Source organism: Sceloporus undulatus, chromosome 2 (genome assembly GCF_019175285.1).
Source record: "Sceloporus undulatus isolate JIND9_A2432 ecotype Alabama chromosome 2, SceUnd_v1.1, whole genome shotgun sequence".
Classification (NCBI taxonomy): Eukaryota; Metazoa; Chordata; class Lepidosauria; order Squamata; family Phrynosomatidae; genus Sceloporus; species Sceloporus undulatus.
Window position 1 is genome coordinate 250,834,873 of NC_056523.1, and position 27,047 is coordinate 250,861,919.

The 27,047-nt window shown below is 40.9% G+C and overlaps 1 protein-coding gene across 5 annotated transcripts in view; it reads left to right on the plus strand.

Annotated features, from left to right (window-relative positions):
* Positions 1-27,047, plus strand: part of NTRK2 (neurotrophic receptor tyrosine kinase 2) — a 414,769-nt gene that overhangs the window by 217,257 nt on the left and 170,465 nt on the right. The gene's annotated exons all lie outside the window — the stretch shown is intronic.

Genomic DNA, 27,047 nt, shown 5'->3' on the forward strand with positions numbered 1-27,047 from the left:
AGAAGGAGAAGGAAAATGTCATTGTGGATTGCCGAGGGTTTGCCAAAAACCTAAAATAATTAGCATATGTAATGAGTGGGGTAGTTAAAATAGTTTTAGACCTCAGAGTTGTTGACATTTGCTATGGCATATAAAAGCATATCAGGACTCACCACATGACTTCAACGATCTACTCATACCTGAGACTGATTTTCTTGTACGTTACAAAGGCTATTCAATTAAATCAAAGGAAGGCTATTTCTGAGATCAGAACACACTATATTTCTGAAGATTGCCCTCAGAATGTCAGAGCTTTTAGGAATATTAATGTTTGATAAGTAACATCAAGGTAGAGTAGTTATCAGAGGTAAAAATAGCCCTTGGTTAGAGGAGAGGCTTTGCTTCATATCTCTGTCTGTCTCAGGAGTACTGTATTTCACAGAATTACACAATGTGGTAGGGACAGAAGAGGGCATAGATTTCACAGCAGCACACATCACTTGTTGTCCTGCTGCCCCCAATTAACCCATAGTGTGAACTGAACCATAATGTGCCAAAACCAGTAAGGTGGAGCAAAAGTGACATGTTGATACTAAAATGCTTGCAGAGCAGAAAGTTTCCATTTACTCAGGCAAGTGAGTAAGTTCAACTCAGTACAGTCACTGACCTGTCTGGTGCACTTGAAGAAAATCCCTGCCTTGCCCTTGACAAAAGTGATATCCTGAGTATGTAGCAAAGTCAGTCCACTGAAATATGCCTTGGACTTTACCAGTTTCACTCTTCTTCCAAACATGTCCTCTATCTAAACTGTAGTAGTTCCTACAAGATATAGGAAGCCCTTCTTGATTCCAGGAATCTACATCTTTAGTACTCATGCTTAAAAACTCTAAGATAGTTAGAAGTGAGAGATCAGAAAGATACATGTGCCTCCTGCTGAATTTGGGAGGGCTAGACACACTCACACCATTTTTTTAATTTGGAGTATCTCCCTCTCTCCCAATGCATGGAATGGAGGTTTTGCAATGTTTTGAGGATCTGACCTAGCCTTTTTCACTCCGAAGATGATGATGATGATGATGATGATGATGATTTGTATCCCACCCCTCTGAGAACAATCGGGGCGGCTAACAAGTTAAAAATATGCAACATATCAAATCCCTGGTACCCTCCCCCCCTTAAAAAGGTATTAAATCTAACAAAGAATTAAAACCATACAGGTTAAAACTGACCAAAGAGTCAAACAACAAAACAATACAACAGAACAACAGAACAATAATCAATACAACAGTGATCAATGGGAGCAGCAGTATCTCTTTATGGGAGTTTCCTGAGGCCGGGTTGGCTATTCTGGAAAGGCCTGCCAGAAGAGATCCGTCTTAACAGCCTTTTTAAAGATTAAAGAGAAAAGATTTTCCCATACTGGAAGCTATAAGAAATTGCTTCATCCACTCGTGCTCTAATAACTTGAACTCTGAGACTTGCAGCCTTCTTTAATATATGAAAATATTTTTGTAGCTAGTAATTATTGGAAATATACTAATCTTTTAGTTTAAATTTCCTTCTTTCATTTCACTGTATTATTATTATTTCTTTAGCATTGTTTCAACACCATCCTGGTCTTGCCTTTTAAATATACATGGAATAAACAATTCTATTTTCTGTTCATGGTATAAAACCATGTGTAAATCTCCACGTAGTTCTTTATCACAATACATAAAGTAGGCTAGTTGACAATGCATTTCCCAGATCACCCAGCAGAGGGCCACAGGCACACACTCAAAGCAGTGGTAGAAGCCTTCTAGTCAGGGTTCTTCAGTTGCCTGCAGAATTGTTGGGGAAAGGGGCAGAACAACCAGCAATGTGGCTGGTGCCAGTTACACCGATTCATGTGTTGCCTAGTCTGGTCCCATTAAATCTATCATCCCAGTTTCAAAAGTCTTCTTTTTATTCAGTGAAGGATCTAGTTGTGCATATAAGCAGAAAACTTAGTTTGCAGAGCTTTGAACAGTCTTGGAAGTAAATCAATAAAATAAGCCAAATAGAAGAGTTATAGAGTATATCTCATAGGAGTTTATCACATGGGGAAAAATTGGAAGTTTAAAATGGTAAGAACCCGTTATTAACTCACAACTGTGCAAATGGTTTTTACATGCAAAGTGCTGTTACTCCATGCAGAATCTGAGATCAATCTGCACTTGTGCACATATGTGCAAATGGTTTTCACATGACGGGACCAAATGTGCCTCCATCCTGATAATGATAAAAGTGTGTGCATCCCAAAAAAGTGATCAAATGCACAAATGATTTTCACACGCAGACTGTCAAATCTTTCTGTGTTTGTGTCCCTGCCTTCCCTCAGCAGCTGTTCCTTTAAGAACCCTTCTATGAGGGAAGGTTGAAGCAGGAGACAGCAGACAAACACAGGAAAGAGTGAGGGGGAACTCCACCTTTTCTCTATCTTGCTTGCTCTGTTCCTGCCTTAGCCTCAGTAACTGTTTCTTTAAGAGCTCTGGCTCAGAGGGAAAGCTGAAGTGATCCCCAAACTGTTCCCTTTAAATAATTTTGGACTTCAGCTCCCAGAAGCCTCAGCCATGTTGGTCAATAGCCTGGGATTCTGAGAGCTGAAGTCCAAAATCCCTTAAAGGGAACAGTTTGGGGATTGCTGCAGCTGAAGCAGGGCGCACACACACACACACACACACACACACAGGAGCACACCAGGACTCAGATGAGCATTATTTTACTTATTCTGCAGCACTGGAAGTAAACTTGCCTCAAAGAACCATGGGAAATCAGGCAACAAACACAAAAACAGGGAGAATCCTGTTAATAAACTGCAAGTCGCTTTCACACTACAGCAATTGCGCAAAAAAGCAAATCCATGAATGACATATTTTCCACCAAATGCTTATTTCCTGGTTCATGTCACTTCCTTGTCGGAGTCTAAGTGGTTTACACACAACATTGTGTGAAAAACATTCTCACAATTATGCCTAATATGCAGGATAACCGTGGGTTCTGACCCTTTTAAACCTTCAATTTTCCCAGTGTGATAAACTCCATAGACTTGTTATCCTGTGGGACTCATGTGGAAAATATCTTTCCTGGGGTTTAATGTTCAGTTAAGCCTGACATCAGTTTTATGGCTTGTACTGTATCCAATATATATATACTGTACCATATATATATATATATATAGAAATATGTATGTATTTTATTTTAAATCAATAAAATAATTTTTAAAAAAAGAAAAAAATAGCTGAATGGATTGATTTGACTCTTGGCAGTAGAGGAGAGGTTGGTCTGAGGATGACTGGTGCTGATTTTGATATACAAATGGCTTATTATTAAGTATTTAACATTTGATGAGCAACCTCATTCCATTTGAAAGGTATTCTCCATTTTCTTTCCACCAACATTGCTGGGGCTAGATTTGTCAGCTGGTTTCTCTGTTTTGATATAGTTTTTTTTTGGGGGGGGGAAGGGACTGTTTGCGTACATCAGAGAGAGAGAGAGAGAGAGAGGCTAGTATCAGCTATGGTCTAGTACAGTGATGGTGAACCTTTTTGAGGCCGAGTGCCCAAACTGCAACCCAAAACCCACTTATTTATTGCAAAGTGCCATGTCCCTCTGGCTTTCTAGTAACAAACTCTGGCAAACTCTGTGCTGGGACGATGGCACATGTGACCACAGAGAGGGCTCTGAGTGCCACCTGTGGCATGTGTGCCATAGGTTCGCCATCACTGGTCTAGTAGTGATTTCCTATTGGACTGTCTACATATGTAGCATTCTACATGTGTATTAGTCACCCTAGTTATTGTGTGGACCTCATAGGTTCTGTCCCACACACATTCAATCTGTGTTGGGTATCTATAGTGACACATATGTGGGAGACACTGGGAGGAAGAGGGTTACCATGGGAGTGTGTGTGGCTGGTTACCAAGGAGATGGGAGAGAATGCAGGGGAAGAAGCCCAATCAATCCCTTTTACCCTCAAGAAACCTGAAACATCTGCCATTTGCAAATTCTTGAAAATAAAGAACAGCTATTGGACTTGAACGATTTAATTTATTTACGCTGTTGTTGTTCTGTTGGACTGTCTACATATGTAGCATTCTACATGTGTATTAGTCACGCTAAATAATTGAGGAAATTTCAGAACTGTACTGTTTTTTCACATCAAAGCTGTGTTTGATACATTTTGAACCCACTTCCAAAAATAGCATTATTATACTACTGGAATCAGTGTCAAATTTATGTGAAGAAAGCTGTATCATGGGTCTCCCTTCAACAAGGCAATTAATGTAGCAACAAAACCACAAACAGACAAAAATAAAATTCTAAAGAGGAGTAGGTACCAACATGGAGCTGTTTCACTAATGTAATGTAACTGTAACTAATATACTGCCTCCGTTTGCTATCATTTTGTGACTGGCTCTGCTTTGGCGCAATCAATACAACTACAGGGAGGTCCAGTAGACACTCTGGCTGTAGCATTTTGGGCCCACTAAAGTTTCCAAACAGTTTGAAGGGCAACCTCAAAATGCATTGCTGTAATCCAGATTGGATGAAATCAAGACATAAGAGATTATTGTATGGACAAATAACCCGACTGCTCCCTAATGGGATGCAGCCAGGTTGCAGGATGCAGGCAGGTATTGTTGCTCATAATTTGCTGCCAATTCTGCCAGGCAATTGTATCCTGGCTGCATACAAGGTCCCAGGAGTGCTTCAGAGGCCGTTTTCAATGATGGAAAGCTCCCATATGTTTTGCACAGGTAACAACAGGAATGCTACCTTTTCTTGCAAAAAATACAGAATCTGGTACAGAAAGGATATTTTCTATGCAAAACAACCACATGGAAATTTGGCACAGAATAAGTCCTGAACTGTGAATAGAACTCAAAAGCTGCTCAGTTTTCAAACGCTTTCTTGCATCAGGAAAAAAGCAACACAAAAAACAAAACTAGATTTTTTTGTTGCTTCCTCTGAGAAGAAAAGTAGTGTGGAATTACATCCGTTACATATCTGCTAAGAAATCCATATGCCAAGGAATGGCTGTATGTTCAATATATCTGGAGCACTTTTTAGAGTGTACATTCAGTTCTCATGGGGCACTGGCCAAGCTGTTTGATAGTCCATGTGTTGTATGCCATGTAAGAAGGAATTTTAGATTATAGTCAATATTTCCATACAGCACTATATGTTGAAGGCAGAAGATTGATAGTGGTCAACCTAAAGAAGAAGCAGAAGCAGCCAAACTGTTTTTCATGGCTGCCATTACTGATCTTCCTGTAGAAGAACATTTGATAAGCTTCCAAGTAACCCCAGGGTTCCCGGAAGACAGTTTGAAAACAACTAGTATAGTTCATCTGGAATACATCTGGAGTGTCATTTCCCAGCAGGCACACTGTCTTTTAGCCATGATGATGTGCTTGTTTCAGAGGACCTGGCAAGAATTGTCAAAAATACTCTGTCCTCTGTGAGGAAAAATATTGTTTCCCACTCCACTCCAGCTAAAAGAAACTAAGAAGAAGGTTTCATCTTCCTCAACCCTGCAGTGCTCCTGATCTCCTGTGGTGTTATTGGCTATAGCAAAAATTGTGAGAGCTTAGAAAAGTTATTTTCTTGGACTACAATCTCTGAATTCTCCACCCTAGGGGAATCTAGGAATTGTGCAAAAATAACTTTCCCAGGATCTGAAACTGTTAACTTTGAAGACACTCTGAGCGCAAAAATATGCCAGCCACCTCAAATATAATGAAGTATATTGCTAATTGATCAGTTTACATTTTAGATTAAGACATTTGCTTTTTCTGTGTAATCTTCTGTTTTGTCCTCTTGCAGGGCAAGGCAATAAGCTGATTGTTTCTCCGTTCCTAGTAGAGTGCCTGTGTTAAAAGCTTTTGAGAGTGAAAAGGGTCAGGTTTGAAGGGCAGCAGATACAGGATATCTACTACCATTGTGATTACTTCCACAAAACTAGAGTTTAGGTCACCAGAAAAAGATAAGCAGAAATAGCAGTGCACTAATTTATAGCAGTGAAGCCCCAGTCCTGTAAAAGCTCTCATGAGGGTGGCAGCATTCCTTTGGTTCAGGAATGCTTCATGGATTTAGGGATATACTTCTTCAGAGCAATTTTCCTCCTGCTGTCAGAAAGTCTTTGAAAAATGCAGTCTTTGAAAAATGCAAGTGTGAAAGGCTATTAGCAATTTGGGACTTATTCTGTGAATAAATCCTATGTACTGTCGCCTCTCCATATTCATGGCTTTGGAACTCCAGGTTTTGATCATTCGTGAAGTCAAGGCCTCCATCCCCTTCCTTCCACACTGTAATGAGCCAGACGAAAGAGAGACAACCACTTTCTTTCTTTTTCTTTTACCCAAGGCTTTCCAGGGCAGCAGGGTCTAGAGGAACAGAGGACTCACTTCCCCTGAGCCCCTGCCACTTTGGAAGGCCTTGAGGGAAGCTTCTCCCAAGGCTTTACAGGGCAGCAGCAGCCAGAGGAAGGAAGAGCGAGTTTTCCACCTTTCTTCTGATGTTTCAGACAGCTGAGGCAAGCTCTCTGAAGCACTGGAAGGGAAGTGGGGGAATCGCATGCGTGCTTCTCTCTCCCTTCCTTGATGCCTCAGAGAGCTTGCCTGGGGTGAGGAGAAGGGTGAGAATAGCGTGCACAAGTCCCCCAGGCTTCCTTATGATGCCTGGGAAAGCTCAGGCAAGCTCTCTGAGGCATTAGAAGAGGGAAGATTGGCAAGCACTCATGCACTCTTCTATAACCCCCTCCCTGTCCTCTGAAGCTGGGGGGAGGGGTTAAAAATAATAGAAATTTTATTTATATTTTCCTGCCTAGGTGGGATTACAACCTAGTATAAGTATACGATTACAAATCTGATCAATGAAATATAAAAACATATAACAGTTAAACAGTTTAACAATTAAAAAACACATTATTGAAAGCGACAGTGGGAGTAAGGCATTCTGATCCTAATCAGAAAGAGGATCCATGTATTTCATACAGAGTCATGTGGAAGAGATCTGTTTTAACTGCCCTTTTGAAAGTAACCAAAGAGATAGTAAGACGGATCTCTTTCAGGAGACTGTTCCATAATCTAGGAGCGGCTACAGTGAAGGTTCTTAGGGAAGTTGAAGCTAGTCTGGTCGTTTTTGATTCCAGCAAGTTCTTTCCTGATATTCTTAGAGTGCGGGGCCAATTATGTAGGGAGAGGCGTTCCCGTAAGTAACTTGGGCCCAAGCCATGTAGGGCTTTAAAGGTAATAACCAACATCTTGTATTGCGCCCAAAAGCAGATCGGCAGCCAGTGAAGATCTTTTAAAATTGGTGTTACATGGTCAAACCTTGAAGAACCAGTGACCAATCTGGCTGCCGCATTTTGCACCATTTGAAGCTTCCAAACTTGGTACAAGGGTAGCCCCATGTAGAACGCATTACAAAAATCAAGATGAGAAATTACCAGAGCATGCACTACTGCTTCAAGGTCCTTTCGGTCCAGGTAGGGGCACAGTTGGTGTATCATCTATTTGAGATGACAATTGTAGGGACGGATCCAGGAGTACTCCCAAACTGCAGATTGTCTTTTAGGGGAAGTGTTGACTGGTTGACAGATTTCCCTGTCCAGACCTATTATTCGCGAAATGTTCGAATTCATGAGAGTCCTTTTCCCCTAACCCCCATGAATATGGAGAGCTGACTGTAGGGGTTTTTTTGGGGGGTAGAAATAAGCATTTTCTGTATGGAATATAATATTCAGTTCAGAAATATTAATTTCTGCACAGAAAAGACTACTTTCTGTGCAGAAAATGCTATAATTGAGGATTTATTTTGCATAGAATTTGCACATGGTTGCTTTGCATAGAAACCATTATTTTCTGTACAGGAGTTAATATTTCTGTGTTGAAATATTATTTTCCACACAGAAAAGGCTGTTTTGTACACAAAAAATGCTGTAAATGAAGATTTTATTGTGCATAAAATTTGCACAGTGTTAATTTGCATAGAAAACATATTTTTTTTGTGGTCAGAAAACTGCATTTCCTACACAGGAAACAGAATTTCTGCATTCAAATTATATTCCATACAGAAAAGATTCCTGCACAGAAAATGCTAAACTGTAATTATGATTTAATATATAATATAATTTAATATGTATAAAATACATATACTGTATTGTTGATTTCCATAGAAAACAGCATTTTTGTGGTCAGGAACTAACATTTCTGCACTGAAATATTATTTTCCACCCAGAAAAGGCTGCCTCCTGCACAGAAAATGATGATTTCTGTGCAAAACAACCACATGTGAATTTTACGCATAATAAGTCCCAAATTGTGAAGATTGTCATCAATCCAGGATCCTTTTCGTCACAGTTTCATTTTTGAATATTTCATATATTTTTTCCATCCCTATTTGGATATCAGTGTCTACAGTATTCTATTTCTGTATATATACTATACTATAAAATTCTATTTCTGTAGAATTTTACATCCAAGTGTTCATCATATGTCATTTATTCCGTTTTGAGTCAGTCAAACCTTCTTCTTGTAAACAGTTCTCTCAGCCCCCAAAAGAAAACATCTTAACAGCATTCTTTTCTGGTAGAATGGGAAAGCTTCCAAAACTGGACTGTTTCTAATGTTCCTGAAATTTTTAGGTTTTTTTTTCCCCCATTGGAAATTTTATCCTAGATAAAAAAAAAGGTGGAAAAACCTGCCCCACAATGATTATATCCTCCCTCTCCACACATGAGCTCTGGCAGCTCTGCTGATGCTTGCCCTCTAAAATATTTTAAGGGAAGAATTACTGTTGTATGAACTGATGAGCGATTACAGTTTATTTGCTAGTCTTGCATTCCCTTCTGCTGTGGATTATGTAAAATCATAATTATATCTAGTGGGGAAAATGACTTGAAGTACGGTGACTGACCTGATTTCATTGTTAGGGGATCATAAGACCCAAGGAAATAAAAATGCATCCCCTGTTTGGGGTCACTTCACCTAGGGCCTGCCCAGCCTGGATAGAAACAAAAAGGACACGCAATGGGTTATGCTATGTGACACATTTCTTCCCTGTTATTTTGCATTTCCTAGGAAGGGAACGAAATGAAAACAACAAAGGAAAGCATCTGTCCAAATAAAACTGAGATCCCTTTCCTGTCTGATCATCAAAGGTTTTGTGTCTGATCTTATCAATGATTGAACATCTTGGGGCTAAAATCACCAGCTTTCTGAAAAGTTTGCCATTCAGGAAAAAAACATGAAAGCTTTTCCATATCCATTATGCATATTCAAAACACATGTTGATAGAGATTTGTGGGCATATAACCTCAAAATTTGGCTGTTCTTGGTTCAATTTATTGGGTGTTTTTCTGGCTGTGTCAAAACTCTTAGTCCCCCACCCCTAATTCACTTCTTTTTAGGTTACCCTCAGATTGTGTCCAACACTCTGCCCCCCCCCCCCCACACACCACATGCATCTTCAGATGCTGTAATGTTTCAGGTCCACTCTTTTATGGAGATTATCGCACATCATTTTTTGCCTGATCTGCGTACGAGCTGGAAATGGGCTTGAATCAGTCAAAACAGGATCTATTGCACAACAAAAAGTCCGCCCATGCCACTGGGCTGACCTCACCACTCCGCCCTCTGCTTAGCCAGCAATTGTGAAGGAAGAAAAGCTCCGTTTTCAAAATTGGATAGCTAAGTAGCGGTGGGGGGATGGTAGACGCTTCAGCGGTGTTTTGTGTGCAAAAAATAACATGTTTTCCCCACTTCAAGCCTGTTCCCAGTCTGTGCCTGGTTCAGGTGAAAAATGATGTGCGATATCTCCTTTTTAGTGTTCCCTTGGAGTTTTCCAAGCTGTCACGTGTTCCACATCCCCCCATGTTTGCTCTTTAGTCATACTCCTTTGTTTGAATGATGGTGTCTTTTACAGACTTCTCTGCTGAACTGTAATTATTACCTCTTTCTTAACCCCCTTATTGCCTTTCTATCCAATTTTCCAAACCTCTTTTCCCTAGTCTTGTGTGAATCTTGGTTGTTTTGCTTGCTCTTGTGTCTGGGTGTTTACAATTGTGCAGCTCCATTCCTAAGAAAAACCTCTTAGTCTGGAAATTGTGTGAGTATCATTGTGGTGGTCCTGGTATTATAATAGTGTGAAGATGTTAACAAATGTTACCCAGTCTCTGTCGGACCTTTCAGCGCATTTAATCCCCAAACATTTTAAAAGACAGTGGCATTGCTGGGAGGGGGGTTTCAGGTCTGCCCCCCATTTTTGGGGTATATTTATTTCATGGATTTATATCCCCACCTTTCTTCGCCCGCAATGGGTTCAAGATGGGTTTTGTGTTAGCATTATTTTATTGGTTTTGCACTGATCCTTCATCATGAGCCTAAAGATTATAATTGAGTTTGCTCTGCTGTGGCTGCAGGGAGGAGATTGTGAACAAACTCTCTTGTAATTTCTATTTTTTTTACATTATTTTTCTGTCTATTTGTATTTCATGTTCTGCTATTTCTGTCACTGTTTTATGGAGGCACAGGATACTTATGTAGCTGTGACAGGTCCCCTTTATACACCAATTTTGGCTTAGTTTTACAGTGATCGAGGAGTGTTTCTGTTTTAAACAGAATTGAGATACTGTATATACGACAGATGGATTTGAGACCATTGAGCCAGTAAAACATAACAGATATGTTTAAATAGATGTTTGAGAATCAGAAACATAGGGAAAAGGTGTGTAATGCCTGGCCATTTTAAACGAATTGAAGAAGCAATAAGTTAAATTTCAAAGACTTTTCGTAAATAATTCATCTCCTGATAATTTCTCCCACTTCTTTGGTTTCCTTGGTTTCCTCAATGTTTCTTTCTTTTGAAACTTTAGTAAATTCAGCTAATTTCCAGATTTCGCTGGGGTAATTTCTCTAGTTCCTTACGTCAAGTGTTCTTTACTTTTTACCAATCAAAGCATTTGTGTTTGGGTTACCTTATATGTGAGTGAACAATCTCCCATTTCTCTAATTGTTTCTATTTTAGTTGGCTTTATTCAATTCTGTATCAATTCTCCAGTGTTTTTAAAAGAAATGTGCCTGAAACCACATGTCTTTAGGTGGATTCTCCTGATGCAAGAAGACTATTTTTTTTACAGATTTTGTGTAAATTTTTTGCTTATCTAACATTTTTACCCGTGTATTTTTTATAAACGCCTTTAAGACCCGGACCCAGTGGGGATACAGACTTGGACGCAGCAGCTTCACAATAAATCATGAAAGGCCCAGTTTCCCCCCCCACTATGCCCCCCCCTTTAAAAAAAAGTTGTGGGAGGGTGAACCTTCTTGATTGGTTTCCAGGTGCCCGGATGGCTCCAGGCCATAGCATTTTCTATAGATTTTAAAAAAATACCTACATTTATTACTTTTATGCATTTTTTTCTGAGAGAGCCAGGGTGGCATTAATGATTTGAAACACGGGTTCCAGGACAATCTCTGCTCAGCCGTGGAAAGCCCCTGAGTGACTTTTGCCAGTCACACTCTCTCAGTCTAAGAGAAGGCCGTGGCAAACCATCTTCTGAAGAATCTTGCTGAGAAAACCCCATGGCAGTTCACCTTTGGCCCTATTACTGTAGTTGGAATGTGGTTGAAGGCAAACAGAACATGCATTTTCGAGGGGTATATTTGGTGTAGCACAATCAGCGAATTTATAGATTTAAGGAAACTGGTTTAGGTTCGTTGTTGAGTAGGTCGTCACATTAAAATCAAATTTATCTGTCTAGTTCCGATGTGCATACATAGTATTTGCTTGTTACTCTGTTCTGTTATCCGGAAAATAGTGACTTGGGGAGTACTATGTGAAACCTATAGTGGATGGTGAATTAGATTGGACATCTGCATTCTACTGTGCTGATATCTTGCAAAAGACTTTCTCCCAAGTTCACGGTGATGTTATTAGACATGTTTTTGCAGTCTGTCTTGTGACCAGACTAATAATGATGGAGAAAGTATTTATTCTTCCTCCTCCTTCTTCAAAGTCAAATATGGGAGCTCTCTGTGTGTCTGTGAGTGGCTACACATACACACATTAGAAAAGAAAGGTAGAGTAACACGCCTTCTTAACTGATGTTTATTTCCCTCCTCCCTCCTCTTCTTTCTTTAAATGTTTTATTGCGAACCAGCGGCAGTTAGGAAAGCCTTAAATGAATAGCTTGTGGACTGTACATTGGATTAAGAAATTTGTGGTATATTGTTAATCGTTTACATTTGTTTATTGTAAAGTTTGTACTTTGTTCAGTATTGCTCTATAATGGCATCCACTGAGTTTCTACATATGTGGACCCTCATTTATTTCAGTGAAAGAAAAAAATCTGTATACAGTGGGCCCTTCATTTATGCGGGGGATCCATTTTGGACCCCCCCCCTTCCCATAAGGGAAATACCACGAATGCTGAGCCCCATTGAAAACAATGGGTCTCATGCATGCAGTGTGGTATGGCGCATGCACCATGGGTGCATGGCTTTCAACATAAGCTGAAGCTGCTATGGCATGCCTGCACATGATGCGGAAGCACTGTACATCCAAATATTGCTTGGTGGCGCTGTCCTTTCCTCTGCCAGGAAAAGGAGAAATCTTTCCATGCACAGGATGATGCCAGCTTTACGCTCAGCTTTGAGATCTCATTTCGCTTGTCTTGAATTTTGGTTGTTAGTGCTTAAAAAACCTTTGAAGATTATCTAAAATTAAAGGGTTTTTTAAATTTGGACTCTCTACTCCTATTGACGGAGCGGCGGCTTCAGACAATTAAGGATTGTTTTTGAGTTTGGGAACATAAGACATAATTATTCTACCCTCTCACGAGTATGCTCCCTTTTGTATTTGCGCATTCCCCGTTGTGGTGCTGATCCCCAAGTATTTCCAATCATTGTCCCTTCAGGCGGCGGAAAGCCCTCTTTGCAAGACTGAACATCCTCCCGTCTTGTGTACTAAGGGAGATATATGAATTCCATTTGCTAACCTTTTATGTTTTGTGACGCATCCCCAGCTCCTCTACAACATATTGTCTTTCTTTGCCCATTTGTATCAACATCCCAAAGAAATGATTCGAGAGAAAGAAATTCTTGATATGACTGAGGAAGAATTACTGTGTAAGGCTAACTCTAGTGCATTATTGGGGATTGTGGATGAGCGATTACACGATTGTGTCAAATTTTCTACCTGGAGGCAACAAAATTTGGTACAACTTGAACAGCTGTAGTGCATAGAATAACTTGTTAGGGGAAATTTTAAAGTACTATGTAAATAATTTTAGTTTATAATTTTATGTTGTGTATTATTTTTGAGATGCTATATAAGGTTATGTGATGATGAAAGTCAGACTTATATAGGATTTTCACGATTTCTTGATCAGGCCTTAGAAAACTTTGAGCTGCATGGGGTGTGGTGGTGTGGAGTGCAGTTAGTGTGCTTGGTTGGGATCTCGGGATCTGGTTTAAGTCCCCACTGAAACAAAACAAAAAACTGACTGGGGACTTTGGGCCAGTCCTTCCAGCCTGGCCATCCTGGCCGGTTTGTCATGGGATTATGGGATGATGAGGAGGTTTTTGCTGCCCTGCAGTTTCGTGGCCTATAAATGTCAACTAATACTTATGTATGTACATGCATATAAATGAAGAGTCTGACAATTCTCACACATGCTTGTGTTTTTTTCAGAACTGTTGTGGATTCAGGTGAAATTGTTTCACGCCAAGCTTTCTTAAGAATACACCCTGCAGTACATGTAAGGTAAAACCCACTCCTGGCTTCAAACAGATAAAGTTTATCAGCGTCAACACATTTTTTCTGACCATGTGTGGAGATGTAAAAGAGTTACTTAAAAATTGCAACGTGGGACCCTGAAACAAAAATTGACAATGCCTTCTTGTAGGCCTCCAAATGTTCAGGGCTCCAAACGTCTTGAAATAGGAACCTTGCACTACTATTTAGGGCTAACTGAACGGTGTGTGGGCATATTCCAGGAGAGGAACGGAAAGGCACTTCTTACTGTCTCTCTAAAACCTTCTTTGATCAATATGCTGTAGACACAAATAGTGATCATATATTTGTACGAATTATACGAGGGAAGAAGAGAACATTTAAGGAGAGATGGATAGTCACGTGGTCCCTCCTTATCCACGATTTTTTAATTCACCGATCCAAGCATCCTGGCTTGAAACATTCAAAAAAGTATAAATTCCAATAGCAAACTTTTATTTGACCCTTTATATAAGGTAAAATAAGTAAAAGGGATTCCTGTTGACAAGATTGTCAAGTCGTGTCTGATCATTAGGGCGCGATGTCCTTTCCATTACAAGCCAAGAGCCAGCGTTGTCCAAGACTACTCTGTCCTGTGGCCCGCATTATGCCCGCACGCTGTTTACCTTCACCACGACAGATGGTACCCTATTTATCTACTTGCCTTTGCATGCTATCTGCTGATCTTGCAATCAACAGATCACGTGTCTTAATCTCTGAGCTACTACATCCACCCTTTTATGAAGGGGGCACCATTTTCTATGCCATTGTATTTAATGGGACTTGAGCATTCTAGGATTTTGTTATCAACGGGCGCTCTTGGCACCAAACCTGAATGGATAACAAGGGCCCACTGTACTTTACAAGGAAGCCAGTAAGGATGTAAATATGGTAAATATGACTGGTACTGATGGGAAGTAGTTATACCTTAGTTATACAATGAAGGTGTATTTTTAACTAAAGGTGGCTTGCTGATTTGCTTTTGGTTTTGGATTGTAACAATTTCAGAATAATCTAATGCATGCCTGTTTCACAGAAATGGTTTTTCATTACCTAAATCAAGGGGTGCATCATACAATGCCACATGCGATTTGTTTCACGAGGCTGAAAGTCCAAAAGCGGCCCCCCCTTTTTTTTTTTACCTCTGGCAGTAAAAAAACAATTGATTATTAACTAAGGGCACGCATGGAGATATGGGGAAATACTAACAGGAAACCAAAAAAAAATTACCCTCAGTTTCTCCTGAAATGTGTCTATGTAATGAAAATAGACAATTATTTAGTAGGGGCATTCAGCGTGATAGAATATATATTAAGAACTTCTCTGAATGATCCAGTCTCAGGACAGAACCTGATACAGGATACTTGCATGTATTTCCGATTCACTGTCAAAATGTTGAAAATTTTTGTGGAGAACAGGAGAGATCTAGCAGACTTGGAGTTGTTCTCGCATCTTCAAAAAGAAAAAAAAAAAGAAGGCTTTTTTTGACCGCTTGATGTGCAACTACCAGGGAAGTTGTTGAGGCTGTAATAACAGCCTGCGGAGTGCTTAGAAAGGATGATTTTGATTACTGTGAACCAGCATGGGTTTCTTCAAACTGTAATACAGACTAAACCTCTCCCCTAAATAGTCCCAGTTTGGTAGATTGGGGGATGCTATGAATGTAGTATGTCTTGTTTTAGGAACGCTTCTGAGAAGTCCCGGTCTCGTAAGACAGCTGAATGTAAAATGGGGGCTAGACAGTACTATTGTTAAGTGGTTGGCAGTGGTTGGTAGATCAAAACAGAAAAGTGGTCCGCAGTCATTTTGCTTCACTCAAGATAAGTGACTAATGGGGTTTACTAACCCACGTGTTAAACGAGTCAACAGTATGTTACTGGTTTGACAACATAAAGGTCCTGATTGACCAAAGTAATGGCTCCACTCTATTCTACTTGTTCAGCCTCATTTGGAATTTTGTGTTCAGCTCTGGGCATCAGTTCAACAAGAACATTGACAAAATCTATGCTGTTTATCACACTATATCTTAAAGTGCTACTTTCACTTTGACTCCTCTAGCTGCTCCTGTTGCATTCTGGGATTTGCAGTTTTAAGGCGGGTATTTCGAATTCTCAGGCAGGTCTCTGCCTGAAGATTCTAAATACCCCTCCTTAAAACTGCCAACCAGATGCAACAGAGGCAGTCAGGGAGGCAAAGTGAACAGTACACTTAGAGGTATAGTGTGATAAAATCAATGTGTTTAGAGAAGGGAAACCCCAGCAGTAAAAGGTCTGGAAACCAAGCCCATGAGAATGGCTTAAAGAGCTGGTTTTCTTTGAGAGGAGTTATTGATAGATGATATGATAGTCAATTTTAAATAGCTGAAGATACATCATGTAGAAAATGGAACAAAAGGTTGTTGTTGTGCTCCAGAGAACAGTGGATTCAAAGAACATGAAGCAGTGGGATTCAATCTACAAGAAAGGACATTAAGAATTTATTCCCTGTAATAACTGTTCAACAGTGGAACAGATTATTCAGAGTACAAGGCCTGTCTTTTTGGAGGTGCTTAAAAAAGAGGTTGGATAGTATCTTTTGGAAATGCGCTTAGTTTATATTCCAATATGAAAGGGTATTGGTATAGTAGTCCTTGCGCGTTACACACGCGACCGGGGCGTTTTAGGGTTAGAAGGGGCGTATTAGGGTTGAGAGAGGGGCGCTTCTTGGACCCCTCAAGCTAGTACAGGCCGAGTCCGTACAAAATGGCGGCGCCGTCCACAACTGGGGGTGTGTGGCCATTTTGACGTCGTGGATGTGTAGCGGACGTCGTAGTTTTGTGGCGGAAGTGATGCCGCGAGTGTGCGGACTAGCGCTTGTGTGGTGCCTCCTTCCAGGACACAGAAGAAGCCCCATTTCAGCGCTCTTTCTTTTGCGCGGGAACACGTGCGGTTTCGGCCACTGCGGTTCCGAATGCAGAAACTGGCAGGCGGCGGCAGAGGCGCCCTTCTTGGGTGCTTGCTGTAACACGCCTTTGCTACCCTTTAATGAAACAGAATCTGCTGCCGAGTTGCTTAATGTGCCAGCCCTGTGTGATGCACAGTTAATACTGATTCACTCTGGACCTGCTTTTAAAAAATGTTGCTTTTGGACCAATTTCATTAGAAGTTGATGTGGGAACCTTTTAATTTACCTCCAGATATGCAACTCATACAAACTACATTTGAGGAAGTAGGCGAAAGTCTATAAAAGCTACCAGTTCTTTCTTTCCGTTTATATTCTCAAAATTGCTACCAAATCCCTTTGCCAACAATTTACAACATCCTTTTGATTTTTCAGACTCACCCCGTGGTCTTTGAGTACATTCAAATATTACTGCAGTATATAAAGCAAAATATCCTATAGATGAAAAGCACTCACAGTCAGTTGCATGCATACATATCAAATTCAGATGACACCAAATTAGGAGGATAAACAACACCCCAGAGGACAGGATCAAAAAATCAAAATGACTTGATAGACTAGAAGTTGGCCAAAGCTAAAAATGAACTTCAACAGGGAGAAATGTAAGGTACTGCACTGAGGGCGGAAATGGACAGATATAGGATGGGGGACACCTGGTGAATGAGACTATGTGTTAAAGGGATCTAGGAGTCCCAATAGACCACAAGTTGAACATGAGTCAACAGTGTGTTGGCAGCTAAAAAGCCAATGCAATTTTAGTTGCATAATAGAAGTATATGTCTAGTCAAGGGAAGTAATAGTGCCATCTTTTCTACTTTGATCAGACCCCACCTGGAATACTGTGTCCAGTTCTGGGCACCACCAATTCAAAAAGGACATGAGCAAAATAGAGCGTCTCCAAAGGAGGGCGACTAAAAATGGTGAAGGATCTGGAAACCATGCCCTATGAGGAAGACGCAGGGAGCTGGGGATGTTGCCTGGGAAGAGAAGGCTAAGAGTGTAGCTTAGCCTGTTTAAATTTGAAGGGCATGTCATATTGAGGAAGGAGCAAGCTTGTTTCTGCTGCTCCCAGAACAGACTGGAGCAATGGATGCAAGCTCCAGGAAAAGGATTCCACCTGAACATTAGGAGGAACTTCCTGACACGTAAGGGCTGTTCGACAGTGGTGGACACACTCCCTCAGAGTGTAGTGGAGTTCTCTTCCTTGGAGGTCTTTAAACAGAGGCTGGATGGCTATCTGTCAGGTGCTTTGTGTGATTTTCCTGCATTGCAGGGGGGTTGAACGGATGATCTTGTGGTCTCTTCCAGTTCATGGTTTTCTGATTCTATAGTGTGGACACAATATCTCATGTATATGCATGGTTTTGATTCAACAGGTGATGTGGTCATGGCTGCTCAGGGAGCTAAGGTCAAATGTTATGTAATGCATCTTCCCTGGCATCCTTGTTTGTACTGTATAAATGTGTAGAGAGATCCCAATTTCCATAGAAAGTGCTAGGGGCGCATTAGCAGGGAAAGTTGTGGCAAGTTGATTGGTATTCTCAATTCTTATTGAATTCAAAGAAAGAAAACAAAGTATATGCCAAGCCTGATTAACACTACTGGCAAAAATTCTACCTTATTTGGGAGCAATTACATCACCCATATGAGAGCTTGCATTTATGCATTTCTCTGTTTCTTCTCTTACCAACATTTGTGCACATTGGGTTTGGAAACTTTTTTGTTTTGCGACATTTTTTAATGAAAGATTGATAATATTGCATGAACTTCTAGCTAAAAAAACTATTTGGCTTTAAACATCTCACAGGAGGAGCCTTTTAACTCCATTTAAACCCCTTTAAAAATAAACTGATCTCCCCGGTGTAAATCATGTAAGATTGCTAACAATAGCAGTGAGCACTTTTAACAATTGCAGTGAAGTTAGATGGTAAGACCTTAGGTAACCATTTATTCAAAATATTACTTATTACTTCTATCCGTCTGTGAATGAAATTTAAGTAGCCAAAATGCCTTCATAGCTGATGCATGTATGATCCGAAATCAGCTGTATATAAACAAAGGAAAATTCACCTTCCTGTAGATATTGCTTAATGTACCATAACATCCGAGACTGCTCCTGCTAGTTGTGGAAAAGCTGGCTCCGTCATCTCGCTATATATCACACAAAATTCAGTTCCACATACATCATGACTTTGTATCACCCAAAAACCCAAATAGAATTGGCCATCCTGACCACGGATTTTTATTCATGGATTCAAGCATCCACAGCTTGAAAATTTTTTTAAAAGTATAAATTCCAATAGCAAACTTTGATTTTCCATTTTATATAAGGGACACCACAATTTACTGTGTCATGTATTTAATGGGATTTGAGCATCACAGATTTTGCTATCTACGGTGGTTCTGGAACAAACCCAATAGATAACAAGACCCAGCGTATCTTTGTAATATGGGAGTCTACATTGATCCATCGTTTCTTAATACAATAGTTTCAAAATCAATAGAAGGAATTCTGTAGCTTCTTGTTTTCTGTTGCTCTGAAAAGGGATTGGGTGTCATGTATGTGTGTGTGTTACCTCTCCTCCTCTTGTGTAACCTTAACTTTGCGGTTTTCCTCACATGTTCTAGGCCAAAAAGATACTTTTCCAACTTTTGCTCACATGTTTCTTAAATGTTTTCCTAATAGTAATGTAGACCTGGGCCTGAACCTATTTTTAGTTTCACTGCGGAGATGTATGGACTTAATGGAACTTACATAACTGTTTCCTTACTTAAGGCTGCTGTCATCTAAAGAATTATATGTTTGACACTACTTCTGTTCCCTTGAGTCTACGTTGGGACTGCAGTTGGATTTGTCCAGATCCTGTAAATTCTCAAGGGACTTTGGAGATCACGTGAAGGAAGGAGGAAGAAAACGCACGTTGCATGAATGAAAGAGAAAGGCCATCCCTCAAAGGCAACCCATGAACATGAAAAGAGCCATTGGAATTTATATACAAGTTCCTTTACTCACAACTTGGTTGATCGATCCCCATGATTAAGTGTCTTAGGGGACATCATCTCCATGTATCAGAAGGGTGTTTCTCAAATTGGGATTGAAATAAATAACTCCACACATCATTGTAATTAATGGTTATCTGCAAGGCACTGTTGATCTGGTGTTTCCCCTCCTGCTGCTGCTGCTGCTGCTGCTGCTGCTGCTTTATTTGTTACATTTATTATATTTCCTCTGGCACATCCACAAGAGAGATTTTCTTTTATTCCAGCTTAGCTAGTATTCATATACAAACCTAGAAATAGTGGTTTATATTTAACTTGATTACTAACACGAGCCTACTCCTGATTGTGGTTAGTGTTCTCTGGCATATGGAATCATGAGATTTGTTGTGACACCGCGCTGTTCTGACAGCGAAGGCTAATATCTAACAACCTATAATCCCAGAATCCATTTCAACACAGATAATGTTAACCACAGATTTCTGTTCAGATATCTACCACTGATAATGTTGTGGCAGGCCATACTCATGGGAATCATTCCATGCATATAAAAATTGCACAAGGCTGTCTGCCACACTGCAGAATCAATGCAGTTTGTAATGCCATCTTGGAATCCTGGGCTTTGTAGTTTGTTTGGCACCAGAGCTCTCTGACAGAGACAGGCTAAATATCTCCCAAAACTATACATCCAAAACTCCATAGCAATGAGCCATGGGAGTTAATTGGTGTCAATGCATATTCTGCAGTGGTGGCAGCACCCTAAGCACCATTTTTGTGGTTTCACCTGAGCCGTAGGTGCTCACTTTCGATCCTCAAAATAGGTTCCCATAAACGCTTCAGGAATATGTTAGGTGTCTTCAAATTTAACAGAGTATTTTGGTTGCTATTCAAGTTGCAGTGTCCAGATTTCAAGTCAACATTAAAAAGGCTGTTTGCCATAACTCATCGGGACATTATGACAGAAGCTTTAAAATTGACAGAATGTTTTTTTGTCACCAAGTTGCAGCAATAATTTTTGTAATTCCAAACAGAATTCTAAACGCAAAAATGGGCCCTTCTGTAACTCAGAGGAATTTTTAAAGGAATTGACATAAGGGCTTCAATCTGCCTTACGCAATAACCGATGGATATGGGTGGGTGGGACCATACGCTCTGAGGTTCAACATATAGCTAATTATAATTCTAATATGTACAAACCAAGCCCGTATCCCCAAATGACCATACAACTATGTTTTGCTCTCTAATGTGAATTATTTAATTCTTCCTTTACTGTATGCTCCAGTATATTAGCATGCATTCAATAGCTCAGAGTTGATATGATGCTGCTTCACTTTCCCTTTATGACCATAACTTTTTTCTTCCTCTTAGTGGGGCTAGGAATCATGTCCCCTAAGAGCACATGTCCATTCTGGATCCATTTCAGCCTTTGAACTTGTACCAGTTCCCAAAACTCTGGCACCAATGATTTTTTTTTAGCTGATAAAGTCAAGTGGCATTTTCTGAAAGTGTCTTATGGTGCCCCCACCCTAGACAGCCATGGCCTGGAAGCAACCTTACTCATGTGTTGATATTCTGGTCACTCAAAGTTTGGCCACGTATGTCCATGACTCTTGTGCATAGAAGACCCAAATTTGGCGAGCAGAGTAGTTTTTAGCTCTTGGAGCATGCATGTCACCCCTGCTCTTCATGGTGTGCTAATACTGAAAGTGCTATTTAGCACTTCTCTGGTTCCCACGACACAAAAGGGGGAGGAGCACCATTGGAAGGTCATGAAGGTCATATACTTGCTCTCAACCCTAGTAAGGGGTGGAGGCTTTCCAAAATTTGCGGGGAGGGGGGGGGGTTGAACCAATAAAAGGGCGACAAGAGAGCGAACTAGAGAAACCAGTTTGTTCAGGCATACGAGCCTAACAGCCTGGGGGGCCACTCAAAATCTGAAGGAGAATAACTCAAAGTATGTTCTGCTTCCGCAATCTTGATATTTGCCACTTTATTTTCCTTTAATAAGATTGCCTCCCACCGCGTAGTTGCATGTGAACATAGTCTAGCGCCGCATGTCTCTGATCTTCAATCCTGGTGGAAGGTACTCTAAATTCTTACGTATGAAGCCGTCAGTAATGTCTTACTTGACGTGAAAGCCTAATGATCGCTGTTATCTTTCATGTGGGCCACACATGTTCATCTGCGTTTGAAAAGGATTATCTGGAAAGGCTTCTTAAGATGAAGATAGTGTGCCACATGGTCCAGGCATTCCAAGTGAAGGATCAACAGTAAGAGTATGATATTTGTATTTTGTTTTTGAATAAATTGGCATGTCTGTCCAACATCTGGAAGCTCTTTTGAAACCATTTTCTATCCACCATTCTTTTTCTTTACATGAATAGATCCTTTCTACGACATTTGTACTTTAATACATTTCCATTATGTTCATACTAGTTGTCAGAGAAACTACCAACTTTATGATTTTTTGGACTTCTGATCCCGAAGAGTCTAAAGTTTATGGATCTATTCTCATGTTTTTAGTTTTGTTTCAACCCATCATTTTTACATAACGGTTAGTTGTTACTTTTTTCTTACAGTAACCTGTCATTAGAAACTCAACTTTCTAAGTTGTCCCGAAACGTCTTTCGGCTTCTGAACTTGCATGTTGCTCTGCTAGTAACAGCATTTCTTTTATAGGGTGCAGACGTGTTTATGCTTGTTCGTCCTTCATTATTGGCCAGCCTATCCTTCCAGGATCGTTTGATCTGCGAAACGAACATCTCCTTTTCCTGGTTTTTTAAACATACCTTAAATCATGGCTAGCCACTTAACCTCCTTCCTTCTGTTAGACTACTTATTATTGCCCGGTAATAGGTAATTCATCACATCTCATTACCGTCGGTACCTCCGGGTTACGAATCTCATTAATTCTGCTTCCCGCCCTTCCTTTTCGTAACTCCGTTAAATTTCTCGTTCACCCGAAACACTTTTTCCCGTTAGCACTGGAACGCCTTATAGCTGCACTTTGGCGCATTTCTGAATTTCGTCGTCTCCGCAACATGAATTTCGTCCACCCACTCGCGAAAATATTTCGTACACCCGAAACTGTTTTTGCCCATCCAACTTTTTCTGCCTTCTCCCGGACCCATTTCGCCTACCCGATCATTTTTCGTATCCCGACGTCGCACCACTGCTAGCATAGAATTATTTATCAACGATGGGGCCTTTGGGAGGGGGTGCTGTCCTGCTTGTGGGAGTGATATATCATGAGGGCATAACTTTCCTGTGCTCACCTCATGTCCCACATATCATGTTACCCAACGATTTCATTGTGAATTCACCATTTCTGTTTACTTGTTCCTTTTGTTTGCAATGGGATCCTGTAGCACGTGTTCCCAAAACTTGGTCCCTCCAGATGTTTTGGACTTCGGCTCCAGAATTTCTGATCTGTTGCCAAACTGGTGCTGGTCTTCTGGGCGTTGGCACGCCTAATATACCTGGAGGACCAGTGTTCGGACACCCATTGCCTGTTTAACACTCTTGAGCCTGAGGGCCTCCGGACAGACCACCCCTAATGGGTTGGCCCTGTACCGCCGCCTCTTTTGCTTGCCGGCGCAGGCTGCGTCCTGGCTAACTACACACCGTGCCCTTCGTGATCTGGCATTTCCCATGGCATGAAAGGGCTGCAAAAGCAGCTCTTTTTTGCACTGCGGCGAAAGGGCCCTTTAGCCACAGTGGCGGTTTTGTTGTCTGCTTCTTCTTCAGCTCCCGGCTTGTAAGGGGCTGCGTCTGTACGTTGGTGTGACCACCGTCTGCTCCTTTTGGTTCCGGTAGGGTCATGGGGGCTAGTCATCTGTCGCATCTGGAGTCTAACCCTGTGACCCACCCCCCATTCTGCCCCCCAGGCCGGCTCCTTTATGCCGGTCCTTTGGTGACGTCTCTGGACCTCTCTAAGAAAGAGTTGGTAGCTGCGCCTTTTATAGCCTTGCAGCCTTACTTCCCTCTCTAAGGTGGCCTGACAGATTCCTCCCTTTGCATGTTGATTTTCTCAGTCCTCAACATGCTTATTCTGTCCTATTCTACCACTCTGCGTCCTTTTGCTTGTTTATTCTATTTATTTTGAGACTTTCTTTTTTGGACCAGGTTCTTACCTTCGTTGTTGACTTTCTGACTTCGTCGAAGCACGTGTTTAGTATGTAGTGTGTAATATGTAAGATATATCAGTCGCGGGCCATAAGAATAGCCGTGGTGTTTCTTGTTTTGTAAGCCCAACTTTGTTCGACTGAATATCAAGGATGATCTTAATGACCTGTGAAATTGCTCTTGTCTTCTTATTTTCTTCTATTATTTCTTATCTGAATTCATGTTACCTTATTCTAATCCCTATCAAGAAACGCGTCTCACTTGCCATCTATTTGTGGTCATCTGCTAGTTTACTGAAACCTGGATGGCAAAGTTCCTTAGCTCTACATCAATATTTCTGCTGCTTCTCTCCTTGTCTCTGTAATATTTCACTATTTTGAAGATGTCTCTTCCTTTAACAATTCCTCTGCCGCCCCTGGCCATAAAACTTGTATTTTTCTTATTATTTCTCTACTTCGAGTCTCTTGATTCTGATATACCTCCAGTAGCACAGTTAATATGCTTTCAGCTGATGTGATTATTTAGTTTTTGTCAGTCTCATTAATGTCAGTTTGTTTGTTCTCACTCAAAACTGCCTATGATGGCTATTTTACCCATTTTTCCTCTCGCTTCTTTCTTTCCCTGGGTCGCACATTAACTTTAAAAATTTAAAAAGCTTATGCCAAGCGCATGCAACCTTTTCAGTTTCGGATTAAAGCGATCAGGTGGAGTCACCCATTCTTTTTATGGCTAAATTGAGCCTCTAACCCTCTTATACATTAACTTGTTTGTCTTACTTACTTGCGTGGGTGACATGAGTTGAGTCTTCTGTTTTCTGATATACACTTAAGGGCTGTTTGTGCTAGCCTTTTTCTAACCAAGAACAGTGGTATAGTCCTGCTGCATTGACTCTCCTATAACCGTAGTATTGGACTGAAGTTTCTATAAAAACTAGCTTTTAAATCAATTTTACAAGATTTGCTGTTTGGTATGTCTATAATAGTAAGCTGTTCTAATTAAGTCAAATCCAGCGAGGAGATGGGCAAGTATTGGAAAAACAAGACTGAGTACATATTGTCAACACCCATAACTGGCCAGAAATGTGACTGAACCGCGAAGGAAGAAGAAATATTTCTGTTGTGGAAGAGAAAAGGAGGAGTAACAATAAGCCACAGTTGATGTGCACAGAATGTGGAGTGAGGGCTTGGTAATGATTATGAGGTGTGTTGATGGGATTTATTAGTCTGTATTTCCCCGCAAAAACCTGGACTCAAGGCAGATGTGTTCTCTGTTGTTAGCTGCATTTGCACTTAATGTGTTGTGGTATGAAAGGCAGAGGAAACATTGCTGCAACAGCCCTTATAAATCTGCTTGGGGTGGAAGGCAATCATTAGAGATATAATAGTGCTGTTAACTTTTTAGGGCATCGAGAAACGTGTTACCAACTTAATGTATGCTAGCAAACAAGCACAGAAAGCCATGGGGTAGTTTTCAAAGAGTAGTAGCTGTGTGGTCCTCTTGCAGCCCCACTACTCGTACGTGAAGCCTTTGGCTCAAGGAAGGAAGGAAGTTGACAGTTGAATGATCGGAGGTTAATCGCGTACTGGTGAGCGGGTAAGAAAAAACAAATTACTTGGTTAACGTTTTAAATTTTCACATGAGATTTTTATCAACTTTTTTGTCCTACACTATGATAACAAATGATGAGGTTAAAGCATTATTTAACACTTTGTGGGAGTGAAAATGGATGTAGTAGTATCCAGAAGTTCAAATAATTAGTTCTTGTCCTTAATTTTCTAAAGGACGCTGTAATGCAATACTACCAGTCTTATATTCCCAACTCCCACAACTCTAAATATGCTTCATATCTGAGCATTTATTATCACTCTGTACTGTATATGAAGAAGTGGTTTTATACCCACAAAAGCTCATGTGAAAATAATAAACCAGTTAGTCTTAAAGATACTGCTATATCACAGATGTATGGTGGCTTAGTGGTTAAGATGCCAATTGTGATGATCGCAAGGTGGGAAAGTTGGCAGTTTGAGATCCAAGGCGCTGTGTAACAGAGTGAGCTCCTGTCACTAGTCCCACCTTCTGCTCACTTAGCAGATTGAAAGCATGCAAATTCAATTAGATAAATATGTACCACTTCGGTGGGAAGGTAACAGTGTTTGGTGCAGTCATGCTGGCCACATGACCACCGGAGTTGTCTTTGGATAACACTGGCTCTTTGGCTTGATAAGGCAGATGAGCACCTTCCTCTGCAGTTGGTCACAACTAGGCATTCATGTCAAGGGGAAACCTTTACCTTTATTCACTTGAAATGGGGAGAGGCAACAGATCTCTTGTCTCCCTTTTCAATGCTGTCTTCACCTGATTTCCTAGTGGGAATAATTTAAGTCTACGAAAGTGCACTGATTATTTTAAGACTCCTCCCCGCCCCCAGTCTTTGCTCTCATATTTGTTGCTTAGATCAGGACAACTTCAGTTTTGGCTAATAGCGTTGCCTTGGTAGGGAAGTATGAAAACTACCTTGCTGGTTGCAGGAGTTTGGCGGATACTTGACATTTTCTTTCTACAGATATCTATCATTGTTATATGTTATTAAAAGGTTAGTTCATAGTTAGCATTCTCTTTATATTTAAGTTTGCAATCCCTTTTAAATTTATACGGGAATAAGTCTTACTGAATTGAGTAGGAAATAAAAACAGCCATCCCTCCGCATTTGCGGCTTTGACATTTATGAATTTGATTATTTGTCACTCCGGGTGCATGCACACTTCCCCTCCTCCTGCTGCCAGGGCTTTTCCCCTTATGGCAGGAGAAGCCCAGGTAGGAGAGAGCAGCTGAGAAGGGTGTATGTGCTGCTCTCATCCTCCTCTATGCCTCAGAGACCTCTGGCAAGTTCTCTGAGGCATCAGAGGAAGGGGAGAGAAGTGCGCATGATTCCCCCACCTCTCTTCCAGTGTCTCAGAATGCTCAGGCAAACTCTCTGAGGAATCAGAAGAAAGGCAGGGGACTCACATGCATGCTTCTCTCCCCCTTCCCCAGTGCCTCAGAGAGCTTTCTTGAATCCTCCGGCGCTCACACTCCTCTCCAACCCCTCCCTGCTGCCCTGTAACTGGGGATGGGTGGGTGAGTTATTCACGATTTTTCCACATTTGCGGGGGTCATTTGCCCCTAACCCCTGTGAATGTGGAGGGATGACTGTATATATAACAATGCAT